Source organism: Callorhinus ursinus, unplaced genomic scaffold, assembly GCF_003265705.2.
Source record: "Callorhinus ursinus isolate GAN/ISIS: 27379988/994484 unplaced genomic scaffold, GSC_fseal_2.0 scaffold10, whole genome shotgun sequence".
Lineage (NCBI taxonomy): Eukaryota > Metazoa > Chordata > Mammalia > Carnivora > Otariidae > Callorhinus > Callorhinus ursinus.
Genome location: NW_027397072.1, coordinates 76,647,777 through 76,656,005, shown reverse-complemented (window position 1 = coordinate 76,656,005; position 8,229 = coordinate 76,647,777). Strand labels below are relative to the sequence as shown.

The 8,229-nt window shown below is 49.8% G+C and overlaps 1 long non-coding RNA gene across 2 annotated transcripts; it reads right to left on the bottom strand.

Moving 5' to 3' along the window:
- Positions 1 to 540: 540 nt before the first annotated feature.
- Positions 541 to 7,393, bottom strand: LOC141373624 (uncharacterized). Of its 2 annotated transcripts, none has more exons than XR_012379839.1 (3): positions 7,045 to 7,393; positions 4,602 to 4,696; positions 541 to 3,489 (listed from the first exon to the last, which is right to left on the bottom strand). It is a non-coding gene; the product is annotated as an uncharacterized lncRNA (long non-coding RNA). The 2 variants fall into 2 exon arrangements; XR_012379838.1 differs by lacking the exon at positions 7,045 to 7,393 and having other exon boundaries at positions 541 to 2,558; positions 3,366 to 3,489; positions 4,602 to 6,189.
- Between the last annotated feature and the right edge of the window lie 836 nt (positions 7,394 to 8,229).

The window sequence follows — 8,229 nt, the reverse complement described above, 5'->3', positions numbered from 1 at the left end:
TCCCTGCTCAGCGGGGAGTCTGCTTCTCCCTCTGACCCTCTTCCCTCTCGTGCTCTCTCTCAAATAAATAAATAAAATCTTTAAAAAAAAAAAAAAAAGAAAGGCAGTTGCTGTATCTTCAGGCTCGTGTGGTTGGGGGAGTTTTGGTAGAGGCAGACAAGGAGGCCTTCCTGAAACCCCTCAGATTTGGTGCCTGTTGTTTCAGTGTGGAAAAAACCAAGAGACTCAATAACAAATTGTTACATTTATGTATGTATATATGTACATATACAGTATGTATGTCCTCATTTGTGTATTTAGAAGCCTAGTTGACACACAATGCTACATTAGTTTCAGGTGTACAACAGTGATGTCCAGATGTTATACTCTGTTCACAAGCGTGGCTACCGTATGTCACCACAAAACACTGTTGCAGTACCGTCGACAAGACTCCACCCTTTTGTGCCGTGACTTACTCAGTCCATAACTGGAAGCCTGGACCTCCCACTTCCCTTCACCCATTGTGCCCCCTCCCCCACCCCCCTCCCCTATGTCACGCTTTTGGTGTGCCAGGTTCTCTTCTCACTACATGAGTTGACTCATTTAAGCTTCATGAGAGCCCTAGGGAATAGGCCCGATATTTTGTAGATGAGGACATCAAGGCACAGAAAGCCTCAGCAGCTGGTCTGTGGTCTCAGGCAGCCCAGGTTGCTGACCACTCTGCTCGTCTGCACAGTTTCCTCGGGGGGACCCTGAACCAGGCCCGCTCCTGGACACTTCACACGTGGCATCATATTTGACCCTCGTGGGGGTTTTGCACCGTAGGAACTGTACCACCATCCCCATTTCACAGGTGAGGAGACCGAGGCTCAGAGGTCTGCTCAGGATTACACAGGGAGGGAGTGGCCGTGGGATGAGGTTTGAATGGAGGTCTATGGGAGCCTCTGCTTGTAACCCTGCGTGACACAGTGGTGGTGACACCTGCCTGGAGCCCTCCCTTGCCCCAGCCCCTGCGGCAGCTCTGGGCTCACAGGGTTGTGCTTTGTAAGCTCCTGGCCACGGCCACCCCGTGGACCCTCCAGGCCTTCTCTGAGAGGCTGGAGGGACAGAACATCCCGAAACCAGCTGCTCCCAGCCTCTCAGCCCAGAGGAATTTAGGTCTGCTTTGGTGAGAGTTGGTATTTCCATTTTTACCAACAGCCCTACTGGTACAGATCATACCTAGGGAGGACAGTGTCCTGGGTGGTCTCTTTTCCCAGGCTCTTGTAGAAAGCCAGAAATTGGAAAGTCTCCAGAGGGGTCCCCCCCACCCTCTCTAAGCCTTAGTTTTCTCATCTGTGAAATGAAAGGGATACACTAGGTCATGAGTTTTAAACCCTTTTTGCATTACAATTGTTTTTATAAAGAATACTTTTTTCCCCCAGTCTACTCTTCACACAACTGAAATTCTTTATTTTTTAAGATTTTATTTATCTATGAGAGAGAGCGAGCGAGCATGAGCAGGGGGTGGTGGGGGGAGCAGAGGGAGAGGGAGAAGCTGACTCCCCTCTGAGCAGAGAGCCCGAAGTGGGGCTCGATCCGGGGACTCCGGGATCACGACTTGAGCAGAAGGCAGATGTTTAACCAACTGAGCCACCCGGGCACCCGAAATGCTTTAAAAATGTAAATGTGGTTGGGGCGCCTGGCTGGCTCAGTTGGTAGAGATTGCGGCTCTTGATTTCGGGGTTGTGAGTTTATGCCCCACGTTTGGTGTAGAGAGTATAAATAAATGAACTTTAAAAGATGTAAATGTGGTTCTCTTACTCCCCAGCTTAAAATCCTTCAGTGGTTTCCCCTGCTCTGGGGACAGCGCCTGCCCTCATGAAGCTTAAGAGTCTGAGAAGGAAGGACAGTAGGTACATAAACAAAGGCATTTAAAAAATGTTAAAGGATGACAAACGCTAGGGAAAACATAAAACCGGATGAGAGGAATGCCATCAGATGTGGGTGTTGTTTTAGAGAGGGTGGTCTGGGCGGTCCCCTGAAGAGGTGACAGCAGGAAACTAAAGGAAATGGGTCATGTGTTAGAGCATGGGGGGAATAGCAAGTGCAAAGGCCCTGAGACAGTGAGCAGGCGCAGACAGACAGAGGACGAGCCAGGGGGCCTATGTGGTTGGTGCAGGATGAGGGGAAGGTAGAGTCAAGGCCAGAAGGTAAAGGAGGGAGCTGGTGGAGAGGGAGAGATAAGAGAGGACCTTGTAGGGCTCGTCGATATTTTAGGTTTTATTCTGTGTGAGGATTTTGAGCTGAAGTGTGACTTGAACTAAGTGAACACAATTAAAGATTGTAAAAATTGAACACAATTAAAAGCACAGATGAGGCAGGATACAGTCTACCCTGGAAGGGAACCCTGGAAGTCTTCTTGGAAATACTGTCTATAAAGACAGTGTGAGAAAGACAGATCAGGTAGAGAGGAGTCAAGAGTTTGATTTTGAGTTTGAGTCAGATTTGAAGGAGCAACGGTTTAGATTCTTTTGAATTCTGCTCCAGCTTTTCCAGTTTCAGGCATATGATGACTCCTCTGAGCTCAGTTTCCTCATCTGTGAAATGGGGATAGTAACAGTACCTCAGTCTTGGGTGGATATAAAGGACCGTCCTTAACATACGTAAAGCTTTAGTATATGATGGACGCTCCATAAATAGTAACTATTATTAGAATCTTTAAGGCATTCCTACCAGGAGCCCTGTGGGCATGAGCTGGGGAGGAGGGAAAGCAGGTGCTGAAGCACAATGGTAATATGGTGGGCCCCCCTTATTGTAGGGGCTATGTTTCAAGACCCCCAGGGAATGCCTGAAACCGTACACAGCGCCGCACCCTTCATATACTATGCTTTTTCCTATATATACATATATGCCTATGATAAAGTTTCACTTATGAATTAGGCACACTAAGAGATAGACAATTACTACTAATAAAATAGAACAATTATAACACTGTACTATAATGAAAATTGCACGAATGTGGTCTCTCAAGATATCTTCCTGTACTGCCCTCAGCCCTGTTGTGATGTGAGATGATAAAACGCCTCCGTGATGAGATGAACTGAGGTGAATGATGTAGGCATTGTGAAGTAGCGTTAGGATACTATGAGAAAACAAGAGTGTAGAAATCACTGAACCAAAAACACGATGTTCTAAGAGAGGAACTGGTGGGAAGCAGAAGGCAGGCGAGATCGTCTGAGGGCTGAGCCCACTGCCCCAGCCCCATCCCGGGCCACCTGGCTCTGCCACCATATCCTTCTTACCTTCCCTCTCTGGAACCATGCTTCCTCTAACCACAGGGCCTTTGCACTAGCTCCTTTTACTTGAAAACTCTTTCACTGGCCCTTTATCTTATTGTTACTTACCATTTGCCCTTCCTACATTCGTAAGGGCTTCCGGGACCCTAAGTGAGGTTGGTTTCCCTGATAGAGGCTTTCTCCCTGTCATTTCCTTTTGCAGCCTGGATTTCAGCTTGTGCGTATACATTTTCTAAAAGGAAAGATATCATTTACACACGATAAAACTCACCAGTTTAAAGTATACAAATGTACAAATTCTAGTATGTTCACAAGGCTGTGCAACCATCATCATTATCTAATTCCAGAGTATCTCCATCAACCCCAAAAGAAACACATCTATCAGCAGTCATTCCTCATTGGTCCCCTAGCTCCTGGCCACCGCCAGTCTACTTTCTGTCTCTACGGATTTACATATTCTGAACATATCATGTAAGTGGAAACATACAACATATGGCCTTTTCTGTCTGGCTTCTTTCACTTAACATTATGTTTTTGTTTTTTTAAAGATTTTATTTATTTGAGAGAGAGAGAGAGAGAGAGAATGAGCAGTGAGGAGGGGCAGAGGGAGAGGGAGAAGCAGATTCTCAGCTGAGCAGGGAGCCCGAAGCCGTACTCGATCCCAGGACCCTGGGATCATGACGTGAGCTGAAGGCAGATGCTTAACTGAGCCACCCAGGCACCCTTGTTGTTTCTAAGGTGCTTCCATGTGTCAGTACTTCATTCCTTTCTATAACTAAATACTATTCTAAGGATAGGCCATATTTTGTTGACTTATTCATCTATTGATGGACATTTGGGTTGTTTCCACTTTCTGGCTATTGTGAACAGTGTACAAGTTTTTTTTATGTGGACATCATGAAGCCTGCATGAGGTTGACAGGGGGAAACTAACAATAAAACAGTTCTGGGGGCGCCTGGGTGGCTCAGTCATTAAGCGTCTGCCTTCAGCTCAGGTCATGATCTCAGGGTCCAGGGATCAAGCCCCGCATCGGGCTCCTTGCTCAGTGGGGAGCCTGCTTCTCCCTCTGCCTCTGTCCCCCACCCCCTCATATTTGCGCACGCTCTCTCTCTCTAGTAAATAAATATAAATCTTTAAAAAAATAAATAAAAATCTTAAAAAAAAACCAGTTCTGAAAACCAATGTATCACTTTGGAAAATAGTAAGACAGTCCCTCAAAAAGTTAAACATAGAGTTACTATTTGATCCAGCAATTCTACTTCTAGGTATATAACCCAAAGAACTGAAAACATGTTCACACACACAAAAAACTTGTACACGGATGACTATAGCAGCATTACTCACCAAGAGCCAAGAAGCTGGAACAACTCAAATGTCTATCAACTGAGGAGTGGATAAACCAAATGTGGTGTAGCCATATAATGGAATATTATCCTGCTCTACAAAGGAATGACAGCTGATTCATGCTACATCATGAATGAACCCGGAAGATGGGAACACTCCATGAAGGCAGGGGATGACGTCGGTCAGCCCGCCTCCATTACCCCAATGCAGGCATTTACTAGACAATCAAGAACCATCTGTGGGACAGTTGAAGGGTCCCGGCCAGCAGCCCCAGCGTGCCCTCCCTTTGATGTCTGTACTGGATCTCAGGGCAGCAAGGGGACAGACCTGTCACCAGGTCTGGCCCTTGGTGACACGAACCTCCTGCCCGGCCGCGTCTCTGCTTTCTGCTTCACAACATGCTGTCTTGGGAGTCTGGGCATCCTGTAGGTGCTCAATAAAGTCCTGGCACACTGGCTTGACCAGACCTGAAGCTTCATCACCAGCCAGGCCAGGAAGAGGCCACCAGGTAACACAGGATCACCTGCCACATACATCAGTCCAGTGACCCCCCCACCCCAGCAGTGTACCCCTCCTGTGCTCCGTGGTGCAGGCTGACAAACAGCAGTTTCCCAGTGACCCCACAACCCCTTCTCAAGTGGTGCAGGGCTCAGAGACAGCCTTGCAAGCAGCCCCTCACCTGTCACTGCGAGGGTGCTGGGATTTGGTAACATAAGGCCCTGGACCTGCATTTTGAAGGGTCCCTCTCCCCATAAAACTGGCCCAGGGGAGGTGGGTCCCAGGCCATCCCACAGCCCAGCCCGACCTCTTGCAGAGGGGTCACTGGGAATTCTGTTTCACCAAATATTGCTGGGCTATGGAGTTTTATTTGAAAATAACTTTAATTAGCTGGAAACTAGGAGTTTAATAAATGGAAAACAGAGAACTTTCCAAGGCCATGGCTGGGAAACACTTGCTTTTTTAAAAATTCCGCCTGGCTTCACAGGCCAGCTAAGCACCCTGACACGAGGGTCCGATTGCCAGAGGAATCCACAAGAAAAACAAAGCTTATTTTTAGAGAAATATTTTAAACTCGGTTTCAGCGAGCTCAGGAGTTTTCTTGTCTGTCTAAAATCCTTAATATCTTTCCTTCTATTTCAGAGCTGCCTCTCACCCCAGACGGCTCAAGAACTCCTATCTGATGAGAGCTATTTCTGTACGAGGAAAATAAAGGGGTCCCCTCCCCCTCCACCCAGAGAATGAATTGTTTCTAAATATGTCCCTGCAGTCAGGCTCAGGCGGCCTGTCCTTGGCAGGTGTGCCCGGCAGTAAGGTGGTTCTGGGGTCCCTGCAGGCCTGAGGCCTGTCTGCCAACCTCCCACTCCGCCCTGTTCTGCCCACCATTTCCGGGTTTTGAAAGCAGTTCTCAACTTGAAAAGAGGCCTGCTAAAAAGGGCTGCTTTCCTCTGTAGGTGTTGTTAACACCCTCACCCCCACACAGACACATCCAGACCCAAACACAGAACACCCACAGAACCTTCCTCACACCCCACAGGGCCACACACCTACCCACACAGCAATAGCTATGCAGATACACTCCCCCACAGCAACACACCCCCCCCACAGCCCCCCACAGCAACATACACCCACACATACACCCACACCCACACCCACACAGCAACAGACACACTCACACATACACACCCCCCCCAGAGCAAGACACACACACACCACACCCCGAAACATACACACCCACACATATACCCACCCACACCCACATACACCCACACACCCACCCACACAGCAACAGACACAGCCACACATACACACACACCCACAGCAACAGATACACACCCCACACACCCCCATGCCCCCCACAGCAAGACACACTCACACCCCCACACAACCCCCACAGCAAGACACACCCACACATACACACACAGCAAGACACACCCACACCCCCCACACACCCACACCCCCCCACAACAGACACACCCACACACACCTCCACACAGCAACAGACACACCAAACCCAGACCCCTACTCACCCACAGGCCCTTGCACACACCCCCCACAGCAACAAACACACCCAAACCCACACTCACACTCTCAGGCTCTACAGACACACGTACCCCACACACATATCAACAACCCCACACACCAGTACTCCCAGGCGGCAACAGTACACAGACCCCTGAACACCTTCATACAGAAGGATACCCTCGAACATGTGCACACCCAGCTGGCCATGCAAGGACACAGAGAAACGCACACACACCCCCCCCCATATGGACACCCCCCCACAGACCTCTCTCCACACACAGACACACCCTTAGACACAGCAACACTCAGATGCTTTCCAGGTTTAGCAACATCAGGAAAGGTTGGAGAAGCCCCCTAGGCAGGGGGGCGGGCCCTGGAGGGGCTATGGGCTTCCTGCTGCTGGGGGCGGGGGCTCACCCACCTCCTGGGCCGCCTCGGCCCCGCCCCTCCCGCTTTTCCTCCCTTCCTCCAGCTGCGGGGAACTGGAACTGCCCTGGATGGCCACAGGTCTGCACAACCTCCAGTGTGCACAACAGAAACCAAACACAACGAAATGGGGTAACAACAACGGAGGGTGGCTCCGGTCCTCCGACGGAAGGGGAACCTGGCTGTGGCTCCCTCGGCTGCCCCAAGTCACCAGGCCAAGGACTTGGCTAGAGTCACCTCTCCTTTGCTCTCGTCACCATCGCCAAAACTGGGGGGGAGCAAGTGCTTGGGGATGGTTCCCTCCCAGTTCAAATGCTCTCTAGGGCTTCCTCCTCAAACAAGCCCAGCCTGGGGGTGGGGTGGGGGCGTTGTCAGACCCCAAGCAGATTTTAATACCCAGCATCCTCTTGCTGGGCCAGACCTGGGGCCAAGAGCTGTGCCTGTCTGTCCTTCCTTCTCTGGGCCCTCCCAGGCCTGGCCCTTTCATCCAGGCTCCTGAGCCGCTGGGGCTCGCAATCCCTACCACTCCCAGTCTCTTCCCATGGGCGGGTGCTGGGCTTTGGCCTTTTCAATCTTTTTTTGGTGTGTGTGTTGTTGTTATTGTTTTTCCCTTTTATATACTCAGCAGTAGATTCAGAGTGAGGGGCGGCAAATATGTCCATGTACAAATCCCCCCTCTGAAATAATCTAGAAGGTGGCACATACTAATTGGGCTGCTTAAAAAAAATCTTCGTTTTCAAACAGCCAGTGGCAATACCACTGTTAAAACATTCTTTTTTTTTTTTTTTAAAGAATTTATTTATTTATTTGAGAGAGAGAGAGACTGAGACAGAGGTCATGAGCAGGGGGGAAGGGTAGAGGGAGAAGCAGACTCCCCGCTGGACAGGGAGCCCAACGCAGGGCTGGATGACACCGGGATCATGACCTGAGCAGAAGGCAGACGCTTAACCGACTGAGCCACCCAGGCGCCCCCACTATTTTTTTTTAAAGATTATTTATTTATTTATTTGAGAAAGAGAGAATGAGAGAGAGAGAGCACGAGAGGGGAGAGGGTCAGAGGGAGAAGCAGACCCCCGCTGAGCAGGGAGCCCGATGTGGGACTCGATCCCGGGACTCCAGGATCATGACCTGAGCCGAAGGCAGTCGCTTAACCCACTGAGCCACCCAGGCGCCCCCACTA